The sequence below is a fragment of the Pelecanus crispus genome, chromosome 1, assembly GCF_030463565.1.
Source record: "Pelecanus crispus isolate bPelCri1 chromosome 1, bPelCri1.pri, whole genome shotgun sequence".
NCBI lineage: Eukaryota > Metazoa > Chordata > Aves > Pelecaniformes > Pelecanidae > Pelecanus > Pelecanus crispus.
The window spans coordinates 85,434,642-85,449,986 of record NC_134643.1 but is presented as its reverse complement, the minus strand read 5'-3'; positions in this window follow the sequence as shown (position 1 = coordinate 85,449,986).

The window sequence follows — 15,345 nt, the reverse complement described above, 5'->3', positions numbered from 1 at the left end:
ACAACTAACTTAAGGAGTGATTATACAGGATATAAATGAACACAACATTTGGGCCACTGTATTTGCCTACAAGTTTTTAAAATAAAGGCTTATAATAAAACACTTGGACAAAAATCAAGGTGATAGTGTTATTTTTTGTTTGCTCTACTTGCCTCTTTCATTTGTATTGCTGCTTAGGGGATCATTCATCTCTTAAGTTTTAAGTGCACTTCAGCTGAAAGTGAGCTACAGGCTCATCGTTCGTATGGTGAACTGATAAATCTGATTGATTAAAAGAGGACAAACGCATTGCTGTTTGTAGTAACCAGTAACAGCATCAGCTTTGTATCCTACAGCTCTGCTGGCTTTGCATATCCAAAAGAGTGAGGAAAGCCCTCTTTACACTCTCCAGTTTTGTGGTTTTGTCTGTCAGCATATGCCACAGTATCATAGCAAAGCGTGATTTGTTTCTTGTTTTTGTATTGCATAAAATATTTGCAAATTCCTTTATGGGTAAATGGACAGGGCTTATTTTTTCTAATGAAACTGAATCAGAAAGATAAACTTTGGTCAAAACTGATCAAAACCCACCACCATGCTGTCTGAAAGGGTAAGACAGTGTAGAGAAGGGAAGAGAAGGTTCAGGGTGGATCTTGTCAATGTGTATAAATACCTGATGGGAGGGAATAAGGAAAATGGAGCCAGACTCTTCTCATTGAGATGCAGTGAAAGGACAAGAGGCAATGGGCACAAATTTAAATAAGGAAATTCCACTTAAACATAAGAAAAAAACCTTTTACAGTGAAGTTGATTGAACGTTGGAACAGGCTGCCCAGAGAGGTTTGGGAGTCTCCATCGATGGAGCTACTCAAAACCTGCCTGGATGCTGCGCTGAGCAACCTGCTGTAGCTGACCCTGCTTTGAGCAGGGGAGTGGACCAGATGGTTTTCAGAGGTGCCTTCCAATCTAAGCTACTCTGGGACTCTGTGATTCTGTGATTTTGATATAGCTGGTCATGTGCAAAGCAGAAAGAAATCCATCATTCACAGTTGAATTGCTGTATTACTATTGAAGAAAGCTTATTTGTTACATATAAGAGCCCTGTAGCTCCCAGTAAGAGTTTTACTGAGGATGTTATATTTGTGTTATGGTTTATATATGGCCTAGAAGTAGCACTGTTCATGTGCAAATGGTATGACAGCAGGGGTGAAGGATTGTTCAGAAAGACCCTGCCATGCACAGCAACAGTTAGTTTCTAGGTATATATTTCACAACGTCTGAAGAAAGGACAAAGAATCCAAGGGAGGAAGAGCTCACCACTTGTGCCCATCTGCTGGCTCTTGGGGTGAGGAGGAAAGGGGTTTGTCAGAAAGAGCAGCTTCACCATATGTCCATTAACCCTGCCTGCCTGCCCTGTCTGCTTTGGCACCCTATCTCCAGCAGTCTGGCTGGCCAGGGAGCAGCTTTCCATCACAGTCATAGAATCATAGAATCGTTTAGGTTGGAAAAGACCTTTAAGATCATCCAGTCCAACTATTAACGTACACTACCAAGTCTCCTCTAAGCCAGTCAAGGGTAGACTAGACTAAACCATGCCCCAAAGTGCCACATCTACCCGTTTTTTGAACACTTCCAGGGATGGTGACTCCACCACCTCTCTGGGCAGCCTGTTCCAATTCTTGACCACCCTTTCCATAAAGAAATTTTTCCTAATTTCCAACCTAAACCTCCCCTGATGCAGCTTGAGCCCATTTCCTCTTGTCCTTTCGCTAACTACATGGGAGAAGAGACCAACACCCACCTCACTACAACCTCCTTTCAGGTAGTTGTAGAGAGCCATAAGGTCTCCCCTCAGCCTCCTCTTCTCCAGGCTAAACAACCCCAGTTCCTTCAGCCGCTCCTCATAAGACTTGTTCTCCAGACCCTTCACCAGCTTTGTTGCCTTTCTCTGGACATGCTCCAGCACCTCAATGTCTTTCTTGTATTGAGGGGCCCAAAACTGGACACAGTATTCCAGGTGCGGCCTCACCAGCACCGAGTACAGGGGAACAATCACCTCCCTGCTCCTGCTGGCCACATTATTCCTGATCCAAGCCAGGATGCTGTTGGCCTTCTTGGCCACCTGGGCACACTGCTGGCTCATGTTCAGCCGGCTGTCTACCAACACCCTCAGGTCCTTTTCAGCCAGGCAGCTTTCCAGCCACTCTTCTCCAAGCCTGTAGCGCTGCATGGGGTTGTTGTGCCCGAAGTGCAGGACCCGGTACTTGGCCTTGTTGAACCTCATACAGTTCGCCTTGGCCCATCGGTCCAGCCTGTCCAGATCCCTCTGCAGGGCCATCCTACCCTCCAGCAGATCGACACTCCCACCCAACTTGGTGTCATCTGCAAACTTACTGAGGGTGCAGGACCTTGCACTTGGCCTTGTTGAACCTCATGAGGTTCACACAGGCCCACCTTTCCAGCTTGTCCATGTCTCTTTGATCTCGTCCTTCTGGTGTGTCAACTGCACCACTCAGCTTGGTGTCATCTGCAAACTTGCTGAGGGTGCACTCAATCCCACTGTCTATGTCATTGATGAAGATATTAAACAACACTGGTCCCAGTACAGACCCCTGAGGGACACCGCTTGTCCCTGGTCTCCATTTGGACGTGGAGCTGTTGACCACTACCCTCTGGTTGCGACCATCTAACCAATTCCTTATCCACCAAACAGTCCACCCAACAAATCTGTATCTCCCCCATTTAGAGAGAAGGATGTTGTAGGGGACTGTGTTGAAGGCTTTACAGAAGTCCAGATAGATGACAACTGTTGTTTTTCCCTTGTCCACTGATGCAGTCACTCTTTCATAGAAAGCCACTAGGTTAGTCAGGCAAGACTTGCCCTTGGTGAATCCATGCTGGCTGTCTTGAATCACCTCCCTGTCTTCCATGTGCCTGAGCATACCTTCTAGGAGGATCTGTTCCATGATCTTCCCAGGCACAGAGGTGAGGCTGACAGGTCACTAGTTCCCGGGGTCCTCCTTTCTAAAAATGGGCACAATGTTTCCCTTCTCCCAGTCACCAGGGACTTCACCTGACTGCCATGACTTTTCAAATACCATGGAGAGTGGCTTGAGAACTACATCAGCCAATTCCCCCAGGACTCTGGGCGCATCTCATCAGGTCCCATAGACTTGTGTACGTTCAGGTTCCTCAGGTGGTTATGAACCTGATCTTCCCTTACAGTGGGAGGGGCTTTACCCCCATGATCCCCATCTTGCAGTCCATTGACTTGGAAGGGGTGAGGAGAGAGGTTGCCAGTGAAGACAGAGGCAAAGAATTTGTTGAGTACCTCAGCATTCTCCTCATCTGTTGATACTAGGTTGCCATTCTTTCAAGGTGGCCATTGCTCAGAGACTGACTGGTCATCATTTTGCTTGTGGGAGGTGGTGAGTGAGATTGCTTTTGCATTACTTGCTTTTTTCCTCTTACTTTCACCTATAAAAATGGCTTCATCTCAAGCCATGATTTTTCTTGCTTTTGCTTTTCCTATTCTCTCCCATTTCTTGCTGCTCTGAAATTTCACTGGGACTGTCCTGTAGGAGCTGCCTGCTATTGAAGTTGGTATTTTTTCAGTGACATTTTCTCACTTCAGCATTTTCAGAAAGAAGTACTGGAAAATATACTGCTACATCAGCAAGTCAGTGGATGAGAGACAGACACTGCATTTGGTGACACCATTTAAAAATATTTTTTAAATACTCCAGATTCCCACTCATCATCCTTTCCATATACATTTCTTGATGTTGATTTCTTTTCTGTTAACATAATTTATGTAGAATTGTGTATTGTCTCACAGACACTGTGTTTACCTCTCAGTTGCACAACTTGAATTTTGCAATGCAACAGAAGGAAATGAGAATGAGGATTTCAAGGTATGTTATAGGTGTTTGTGGTGTAAATACAAGGAATTAAACTTAATGCACTAAGATACAATGAAAAACACAGTACAAATCAAATGCTGTAAAAGAAAAATGGTACACTAATCTTAGATGATATTAGCCTTATGTTATGGTCAAAAGCAAATTGTAAATTTCAAGCAGGAATCACAAACTATTATGCCTCAGCTAAAGTAATGAAATGCTGTAAGAGGTCTCTCTCTCAAGATGAAATGCAGTGAGAATCCTGAGTGGGATATCTATATGGTAAAGCTATTTGGCTTATCAAATATCTCTATTCTGCCACTGAAAATAGGTGGAGTGGTGATGGATATATCTGAGGACTGTTTTAGAGCAGATTTTAAAAATAGCCTTGGATACAGCTTCAGTTGCTGCTCTTGAAGCTTCACCTACATTTTCTCATTTGTGATGCTCTCCATCAACAATTTCTCAACTTACATCCTCATACAAGTGGTTTGTTTCAGGATGAATTTCATAATACCTTTATCTAGAATACATTGACACAAGAAGAAACTGTTAGAGGAACAGACATGCATTGCACTTCTGATATCATTGAGCTTAATTACACAAATCTTCATTGTCTGTGATAGATAATGATAGAAATTTGGATTCTCTACATTTCACTGCAAAATCAGTGCAGTTTCATCTGCCAAAGTCAGATCCATTTCCAAGGAACTTGCTAAACCATTAAATAGTGATGCTATCCATGTTCTTATTAATCTGTAAGAACATGCTTGTCTATAGGTACCTGTCCCTCTGGCTAGTTTTCAGGTCTGGCATTGTGTCCTATCCCTATGGAAGCTGAGTATACTTTTGTAATCTAACAGGGTGGGACAGCACAAGAGAGATCATTCACAGCATCTAGTTGAATTACAGTACAGCTGAAATTGTTGCTTTCACACTTTCAATTTGAAAAAAGAAAGAGAGAAAAAAAAGAAAGTCAGAATCTTCATCTTTATTGTCTTGTGCCTGGGCTGCTTTTGAGCATGTCATTGAAAATTAATGATATTGCTTCTACTAGTCATGCTCTATGTTGTATAATGGATGTTAAATCCTAATGAGACTTGCAACTTTGCCATTCTTTTCACACACACACATGCTTCTCAAGGTCCACAGCCTTCTCCAAAATACGCAGAAACACAGTCAGCTATTTCTGAGTAACTGGTTTCTATGAGATGTTTCTCATTTCCTCTGGTCATTTGCCAGGGACAGGATTATTTCCAACTCACAAGATTATTCTAATGAGTTTTTTTTCCTTTCTGCCTGTCCTTGCCCCTCAGTGATATTCTGTTCATATAAAGAAAGCTGTGAGAAAGTAGCATGTCAAGGTATCTTCCATTCATATGCTAGAAGAGGATCTATTATCAAATTATTATGCCAATATTAGCCATCTGTTAATTTATCTATCAGCATGCCCATTGCTTTCTTAACCAGTGCATCTCTGTGGTGGTTTTACCCTGGCTGGATGCCAAGTGCCCACCAAAGGTGCTCTATCACTCCCCTTCTCAACTGGACAGGGGAGAGAAAATGTAATGAAAAAGCTCATGGATTGAGATAAGGACAGGGAGATCACTCAGCAATTACCGTCATAGGCAAAACAGACTCGACTTGGGGAAAATCAGTTTAGTTTATTGCCAATCAAAACTGAGTAGGAGACAGGAGTGAGAACATGTGTAGGGTAATGAGAAATAAAACCAAATGCTAAAACATTCCCCTCACTCCTCCCTTCTTCCTGGGCTCAACTTCACTCCCAATTTTTCTCTACCTCCTCCCCCTGAGCAGTGTGGGGGGATGGGGAATAGGGGTTGCAGTCAGTTCATCATGCGTTGTTGCTGCTGCTCCTTCCTCCTCAGGGGAGGACTCCTCACACTCTTCCCCGGCTCCAGTGTGGGGTCGCTCCCACGGCAGACAGTCCTCCATGAACTTCTCCAACGTGGGTCCTTCCCACGGGCTACAGTTCTTCATGAACTGCTCCAGTGTGGGTCCCTTCCATGCGGTGCAGTCCTTCAGGAACGGACTGCTCCAGTGTGGGACCCCCACGGGTCACAAGTCCTGGCAGCAAACCTGCTCCAGCATGGGCTCCTCTCTCTCCACAGGTCCACAGGTCCTGCCAGGAACCTGCTCCAGCGCGGGCTTCCCACGGGGTCACAGCCTCCTTCGGGGAAATCCCCCTGCTCTGGCGTGGGGTCCTGTATGGGCTGCAGGTGGATATCTGCTCCACCTGGACCTCCATGGGTGCAGGGGCACAGCTGCCTCACCATGGGCTGCACCAGGGGCTGCAGGGGAATCTCTGCTCCGATGCCTGGAGCACCGCCTCTACCTCCTTCTTCACTGACCTTGGTGTCTGCAGAGTCGTTCCTCTCACATATTCTCACTCCTCACTCCAGTTGCGGTTTGTGTCCCAGAGGGGTTTTTTTGCTTGTTTCCCCTTCTTGAATATGTTCTCCCAGAGGCGCTACCACCGTCGCTGATGGGCTCGGCCTTGGCCAGTGGCGGGTCCATCTTGGAGCCGGCTGGCATTGGCTCTGTTGGACATGGGGGGAAGCTTCTAGCAGCTTCTCACAGAAGCCACCCCTGTAGCACCCCCCCCCCCCCCCACCGAAACCTTGCCACGCAAACCCAACACAATCTGTAATGTCTCTTGATTCCTTACACATCTATAAGGTAATACTAGCAAGAGTTTCCATGATGAGGCCTTTGGACTCATTGGTTGAAAACTGATCATATCTGTTATTTCCTATAATGTAGGAAGAGTGCTTCTCTCTTTTCCAGAGTAGAAAATTGCACCATCGAATAGTCTCCTTTCCTTGTTATAACTAGATATGTATTTAGAATGCTAATGATAACACACACACATAACGAGTGGAGGGTACCTCCATCGATGGTCCAGGTAATGTGTACCATTCCTTGGCCAGTGGTGCAATCACAGAATCACAACAATTTCTTCATTCCCTCCATCAGTTGTTTCTTGTCTTGTGTTTGTGTTGCAGAGAAAGCATCTTTTAATCATATATTTGCACCCATTTAGCTAGGCCCTGATCTGTAGCTGTGACCTCAGTACTAGCACTTCAAGCTGTGTTTGAGGAAAGCATTGCACTGTAAAAGAGATTGGACAAAGTAGAATATATGAAAGACAGAGACAAGAATAGCAGCAAAACCTTCCTGCATATTATCTTGCTTGCAGGCTGCTTTAAAACTCAGTTTTGTTGAGTTGTTACATTTTCTTTTGCTTAGATTTAGCCTGAAACACTTGCATTCTCCCACAAAAAGCTAAGTATGATCTGGTGACTAGCATGTGTCAAGGGTTATTCTGGTTACGTAGTTTGCATGCAGCCAAACTGCTTTGGAAGGAGAGCTTTGCTGCAGAGAAGTGAGTTGTGTCAGATCAGATGTCACCTGAGTCAGAAAAGGATACTGGCCCATTTCACTTCCTAGACTAGATATTATGTTCATAATGCTTCCCTTGTCCATTTGCAGATCTTTTTCCAAACAGAGAAAATACTGATTTTTTTTTTTTCTTATCAGCAGAAAGACTTGCAGAAGTTTAAGCATGAAAGAAAAACAAAAAAAAAGATCAAGCAGTAGAGAACTGCACTGCATTGCCACAGGGCATAAGAACATACAACTACAAGGGCTGGAATTCAGGTAGACGCTGAAGTCGTTATGTCCCATAAGTGTGAAATACACATAAACAGGTGAAGAATATAAAATATTTAATTAATTTCCTCTGAGCTATTACAACTAGGCCTTGGCCCTTTCCACAGGGAGGCACTGTTTTACTATGAATGGATGAATTGCTTGTGTTTTGGGGGAGCTTGGCACAGTCTAATGGCCAAGTGCTGGGTATTACTGCCCCATTTCTGATCGCAATTATCCATAAAATTCCCCTTGTGCAGTTGTACATTTCAGAGCCAAATCCAGAGCCCCAGGTCTCAGCTGCTTGGAGACACAGCCAAAAGTCCACCTGATCATCAAATTTATTATTTCAAGTTAAATTTTCTAAAAAACTAGGTCTGGAATTTAGGGAACATAGACTTCAGAGTAAATTAAAAAAAAAAAAAAATCTTGTATCCTAAACCAAATACATTGTTTCTGAACAGGCTTTATTTTTAACACTGGACTAGTTTTCAATGCAATCCTGGCATATCTTACCCTAAATTAAATTTTCATCTTAAAATCAAGATGGAGAGTTTATTCTTCACTTCATGCCAGATTTGTACTTCACCTTAACTTTTCTCCCTCCATCCTGACCAATTCTGATACAGTTATGGATAATAAATGCTTTCCTCCATTAGTGTCATTTCACTAAGCTAGTCCATGCAAACTTTCTTAATCACCTCTTGTAAGATCTATCCTTTCTGTGTTCTGGCTCTGCTAGTTATTATTCTGTGTACTTGTTACAGCTGATGTTCAGGTTCAACATGGGTGGCTTGAACTCTTCATATTACTACAGATAAGGGTGTTTTTTCCTCTAATGGTAGTAAAATGTCTCATCTCTGCTGGAAATGTTCATCCAATACATTCTAGGACTGCACTATTTTTTTTCACAGCTTTTCTACACAGGTGGTTCCCTGTCACTTAGCATTGACTGAGGTGCACAAGTATTTTGTCACTTCCAGCTGCTAAACTCCCAGTTTAATTCTTGTTATTAGTCCGTACCACTGTACTTTCTGCTGTTCCATTTCATTCACTTTCTTTTACTACAGTCCACCTCAGGTCATTCATTACATTCATTACATTCTTACTGTATTAGGCTTCAATCTTCACCCATTTTGACATTGTCTTCCAGTCTTGCATTATTATATTTATATTATATTATTATAACCTTATGTCACTTTAGACATTACTAGCAAATGTCTGCATTTTGCAACAAGACCACTACTGAATGTATTAAATATGATATTTTTTTCCAAAAAGCTTGTTAATAATTTGCTATGTGGAATCCTAGCCAAATGTTTTAATAAAATCCTAATTTCAGATGAGTCAGTCATCTACTCACAGAAAGCTGACCAGGATGAGCTATCCTTTTGAACATATTCACATTGGGTTTTTTTCCTCCAGTTGACCTCTGTGATTTGTATTACCTTTTCCTTCAAAATTTACTTGAAAACTGCCTATGTTATTGACGCGAGTCTAGCAGTCTGTGTTTTGTCTAGATACAAGGAACAGGCAATATCTCACAGAGATGGTATTTGGGGAGCATTAGCTGGTCCCTTGTCCATATCAGTCAGTGATCCTCCAGAAGCCCTGTGGCAGAATAAATTTCATCTGACAGCAAGTGGAAGGTGCTGTCCCTTCATCAAGGCTGCATCGATGCTTTACTGGCCCTTTGAAGAAGACTAGGTGCTTTAGAATCAACAAAGGAAACAGGAATGATCAGATACCACAGAGTTATGGTATTTACCGCCAACTTTAACACCAGTTGGCAGAAACTTGTGACCCAGAAGTGTCCTCTGGGATCACAGATGCCTACACATTACTTGTGTCTCATATCAAACATCGCTAAATGGCATTAATTATACCTAGTTTTCCTGTAATTAATAATTTCAAACTTATAAAAATAAATTGAATAACAAACAGGCCTATTCATGCTCTGAACCTGCCTCCCACATCCAAGGGAAATGGATGCTATTCTCATGCAGTGAAGCTGCATTGGAAACATCATCTTGATCTCTCAAGATCCTTTGTTTAATTAGGTATCACAAGCGGCTTTTGCAGATATTTTTCTATAAGAGTAATGGTGTCATTGGCATTTTTCTAAATTTGATTTGCGCCATTTAGTCAGAATCTGGCCTTGGACAAACATCCTCCTGAACCAGCAAAGTGGTTTCCATAGGAAAGGTTCGTTGTAGCTTCATCTCAGCCACCGACATCAAACCCAACTTCTTCACTCATCCCATGCCCAAGCTCTACAGACAAAGCACAGGCATCTTCAGCTTTCATGAAACAGGTCTCTGTGTCATACAGTGTTCCAGTACTAAGGAGAGAGGAAAAACTACTAAACACAGTAAGTCAGGAAATGGATAAACAACATGTACTCTGGACAGATTGTGGGTTCAGTACATCAAAATGATACCTGCTTTACTGAATTTTGTTGGCATAAAGTAATAATGTACTATTCGAAGGGCCCAAAGTGTATCTGAATCAAAATTCCTGGGGGAAAATGGAGATTTTTTAATTGCTCTGACCTCTAATGCTGGACTAGTACATACCATACATTTGTTTTTATACTGTGTTAATTGTCCCAGAGAATAACTTTTGTGTGAATATTTTTTTCTGTTTTCAAGCTGCACCAAAGTCCTCTATAAGCCCTTCTGTGTTCCCAGTTCTACCATCTGAAGTGTTCATTACAAATTTTTGTAAAATACTGGTGCAGGTTATTTTCTGGATATTGTGTTATCCTCCTGCTTGTCTGGTAAAATACTAGATGTTTTAGACTCATTACTCTTAGCAGTTGTTATAGAATAATTAAGGAGCAAATAGCAAATATTTAATTTGCCTGTATGCTCCTTGCCATCACTAGCTTGTAATATTTCAGCAGGGTTAGGCAGCTACTTTTCCTTAATATCGTCACTAGATATCACTGATAAAAAACTGGATTCAACACGCATGACTTCTGCTTTTGAAAACTGGATTTCGCTTATCTTTTCCAGTTCTCTCTACAGTCAAGATGGCAATCAAGGAGCCAGCTGGGCTCTCCAAAAGACTTTCATTGTATCCCATTATGAAATTTTTGTTGAAGTAATGAAGTAACTGCAATTGCAAGAGAAATCCTGTTGTTGATTTACGAGATAGGGGAGATGACTGGCATATTTCAGTCAATGGTAAAGTGTCTCTAAGTGTTGTGCAAGGCTGGAAGTTGCTGTTGAATGATGCGGAAAAGAGGGTGAGCAGGAAGTGGGAAAATAATTTACATTGGAAAACAAGTTTTTGAGGTTAAGTAAAACATGTTAGTATGACAATAGCTACCCTCAAGTCTTTTGTACAGTTGCAAGTTTTTACAGTCACCTATGCTATCCTCAGTTAAAAAAATTAATTCCTGAGCACATTAAGAACATGACAAAGTATTGGGTCCTATGTTATTGTTTATTCCAATACTAAGTTTTCTGATATGTAATTTCCTGTTTGTATCTTAATTGCAAAAAAAACCCCAAGGGGTGTTGAAGCACAGTGTAGAGAAACTGCTTTCTCAGCAAACTCCATACTTTTCTTAAAAACCACAATTAATCTGTTCTGTAAATGCACTTTATTCTCTCAGAGGATTTCTGCATAGTTGAAATTATTTTTTTCTATTATGTGTCTGGTTGGTTGATCTTCAAATTTTGTCCCAGCCCTCATAATTCTCCCTTGTGATGATGTTTTACAATTTACACTCCTTTCCACTGACTTCTTGCAGAATATATTCCTATGTTTAAAAGAGGCCTGTGGGACTTGCATCTCCTTGAAAGCTGAGCATTTGTCATATTTGTTTGTTGCTATGTTGTTTCCTTTTCTGTTTGAAAATGTGAAACACTGTTTTCCTAAGTAATTTCTGCCACAATCTAAAGCTTTTGTCCTAACTTAGTGTCCTTTTGAACTCATTTCTTTAAAGCCTCCCTCACTAAAACTGTACTGCTGTTCCCCTCAGAGCAAAACACCTCGGCTAGTTTTAAACACATCCACGGTCTCCATCTCTAGCAGAATAATCTAGCACCCTGGTGACACTAGAAGTGACACTTACCTTTCAGTGTTTTAGTTTCTGATTAGCACCTAACTGCCTTAACCTACAGCTGGATTTCCTTTCAGTGACTTCGTTGAGGTATTTCTGTCATAAGGTTGCTTTTTCTACCAAACCAAGCAGATTTCCCAAATTCAAAAATGAAAGCAAAAATGTGTTCCCAAAAATATGATACCAAATATGTTGTTTTTTAATTCATATTCAGGGGTTGTCTAGTTCTCTAAAAAGATAAATACATTTATATAAACACCCAAAAAGTCTGGAAGCCAAATAAAGTATTAGCTTAATCTTTTTTTTTTTGAGATGAACCCTCAAGAAAGAAGGTTCACACATTTTTAGGCCTTTATAATGCTGGAAGTTTTGAAACTTTAATCACACAGGCATAGCTACTATACAGTCACTCTGCTGTTCAGCTCACGAAGGAAAGAGAATATGCTTTACAAGTATAAGCTACCTTATATCATATCTACATTAAAGCATAATAATGACCAATCTGCATCAAGAAAATATCACACCTAGACAAAATAGTTATATTAATTGCAACATGGAGTTCAAGCACTGGCTTAGTTGTAGGAAGCCTTTATACCGCTCACTTGCACTCAGACTCTAGTCGAGGACCAGGAGGAGCAAGGGGGTCTGTAGGAAACTCCTACCAGTCAGGGATATGCCAAGCATTTCTGTTCATATAGAAAGGTCCATTTCTTAACAAAGAAAGTTGTAGATAAGAAAGCAAAACTAGCCTTCTAAAAGCAAGCCGATATCAACAGGAACTTTTAGAAACATTTGGGTTTTTTCCTTTTTTTATAGATGGAGCAAACAGTAACGCCTATAGTTTAAGCCTCAGTTCAATATTCTATTATTTCTAATGCTGAAATAAGGAAAAAAGCCCACATTCTTAGTCATGTTAAAAATACATATACAGCCATTTCACTGAAACTTTATAGCATCTCCACAAATGGAGATTAGAATTTTGATAGGGAAATTACCCGTTCCCCTAAATACAGCCACCCTATATCTAAGTTTCCACATGCTCATTAGAGACTCAGTAGAGTCATAGAATCATAGAATTGTTTAGGTTAGAAAAGACCTTTAAGATCACCTGGTAACTTCCTCTCCAAACATTTGGTATGTACTCAACATGCTTAAGTGTAAGTTACCAGGACTAGGAAAAACAACAAAAAACGCAACAAACCAACCGAAAAAAAACCCCCGTATGGATGACACTTGCATTTCCTATGCTGGAAATGATCCTTCTTTCCTCCTATGGTCCTCCTCCTCATCTAGTAGTTGAATGGGCAGAAAAGGAAACATTGACTCTTTCTTCTTTTCAGAATGGCAGCTCCTTAAAATGGAATGTGGGCAGAGCTTAATCAGCAAACAGTTTTAACCAGGGAAGCTTTTCAGAGGGTTAATGCGTATATTTGTATCTATGTGTATGCATATATACATACACACAGATTTTCTCTTCAGCGTGTACTCAGCTACTTGGCTCTATTTCATAGAATCATAAAATCATTTAGGTTGGAAAAGACGTTTAAGATCATCTTGTCCAACCATTAACTTAACACTGCCAAGTCCACCACTAAACCAGTTAAGGACAGAGTAGCAATTTCATGTTTCCTGGCTTGGTGGCTGGATTATTTATAATGAGAGTAAAAACTAGGAATCATTAAGGTTGGAAAGGATCTCTGAGATCATCAGTCCAACCGTCAACCCAACACCACCATGCTTACTAAACCATGTCCCAAAGTGCCACGTCTACCCATTTTTTGAACACTTCCAGGGATGGTGACTCCACCACCTCTCTGGGCAGCCTGTTCCAATTCTTGACCACCCTTTCCATAAAGAAATTTTTCCTAATTTCCAACCTAAACCTCCCCTGATGCAGCTTGAGCCCATTTCCTCTTGTCCTATCGCTAGCTGCTTGGGAGAAGGGACCAACACCCACCCCACTACAACCTCCTTTCAGGTAGTTGTAGAGAGTGATAGGGTCTCCCCTCAGACTCCTCTTCTCTAGACTAAACAATCCCAGTTCCCTCAGTTGCTCCTCATAATACTTGTGCTCCAGACCCTTCACCACCTTCGTTTGTTGATACTTTCATGAAGGGATCATTCTGATTAACTAAAATCAAACTGAGCAAGGGGGGAACTGCATGGAAATCATGTTTTTATGTCAGCGGCATCACAGCTAGAAGTGAAGGAGACACCTCTCACTAACTAAAGAAGTGAGGCTGGAGGAACATTGCCCCATTCAGTAACTGAGCAGAGTAACTCAGTTAATCCTGGGTGGCTGGGAAACCTGGTATTTCCTGACTTGTAAATTTTTAGGGTTTTTCAAATGTTTTTATATAGATTCTCATTGGAATATGGTAACAGTTTGTGACTGGAGCATAAATTGCCTACCATCCTAACACAGACTCTAAGGGATAGCATTGTTGCAAGAATGGGACAACCCAGTGTGATAAATGTATATTTTAATTTGAAAGCTACTGAGCATTTGTGTGAAAATAATTCTAAACTAAACAAACCCTGCCTTTTGTTGGCTCAAGGATAGACAGGATGGTGGAAACAGGGCTGAAAAGAATGGCCCTTCTGACAAAGGAGATCCCCAGGATGTAGCTCTGTGGCAAACTTCAGCTCTGCCACTTGCTGCCAGCATGCTGAGCGCACTTTCCTAGGACCACTTTTGCATTGTGACTACCCTGGGTTCACTTGGTTAGTCCCTTCATCAGCAGCAATGTAGCTGAGGAGATTTTTCTTGAAACACACTGGGATATAGGTCTATGAAAATAGGACAAGCCCTGAGGAACATCTCTTGGAGATGTCCCTCAGTCGCAGGTTCTTCTTGATAATGGTCACTAATGGAGTCTGCCATGTGTCTAAGATGTGCCCTATGAGGCTGACACTGTCAGCCTGACCTATCCAAATGAGTGTCAGCCTATTGCCCAACTGCATAAAGAATTAAAACCAGCCCTGTAATTCTCTGCAGCCACCAACCACAGAAGCTCTAACAGGTTAAGTTTGGATTGCTTTGGGATTACCTGTCCTTGACATCAGGATGAGACCCTGACCAAGTCAGAGTTAGTGTGAAATGTTTCACCTTTTACTTGCAGTGGGAATGCCAAAATAATCAAAGAATCCCAAACTGTAAACTTAAGGTTTATTTAAAAACTAAGATAACAAAATCAGAAAAAGATAACTTTGTGAACAAAGAAAGCACAGAGGCAGAGTAAATAAACCACTTCAAACCAAACTCCCCCCCTTGTTAGACATTTCCTTGTAAGCAATGTTTGCTCCTAGTCCTGTGACTTTCTGTGGCTTTCTGGGTTTGATGGACTTCATGTAGTTCCACAATGGCCTTAGGGTAGCTTCCCCTTTTCTGTTACCTCTGATGCATAGCTGCTTGGATCTGCTGCTTGCTGAGGCCTCCAAACTCCCCCTAGCTCCAGTGTCTCCCAGGGGAGAGATATTTCCCTGCCCTCGCCTTCAGTAGAGCCCTCCTGACCAAAGGACAGCAGCTGGAATATGAAAATAAAAGGGCAGCCCTCCTCCAGGCTGCTCCATACACAATATAGAGCCCTCTCCCACCCCCTCCAGTAAACTAAGTACAAACAAATAGCCCCTCCAGCACAGCTTCCTTCTGAAATAATAGTTTAGATTCTGGTTTCTGCCATTGAGGTTATTCTGTTACAGTTTGTCCTGGCTTCAGCT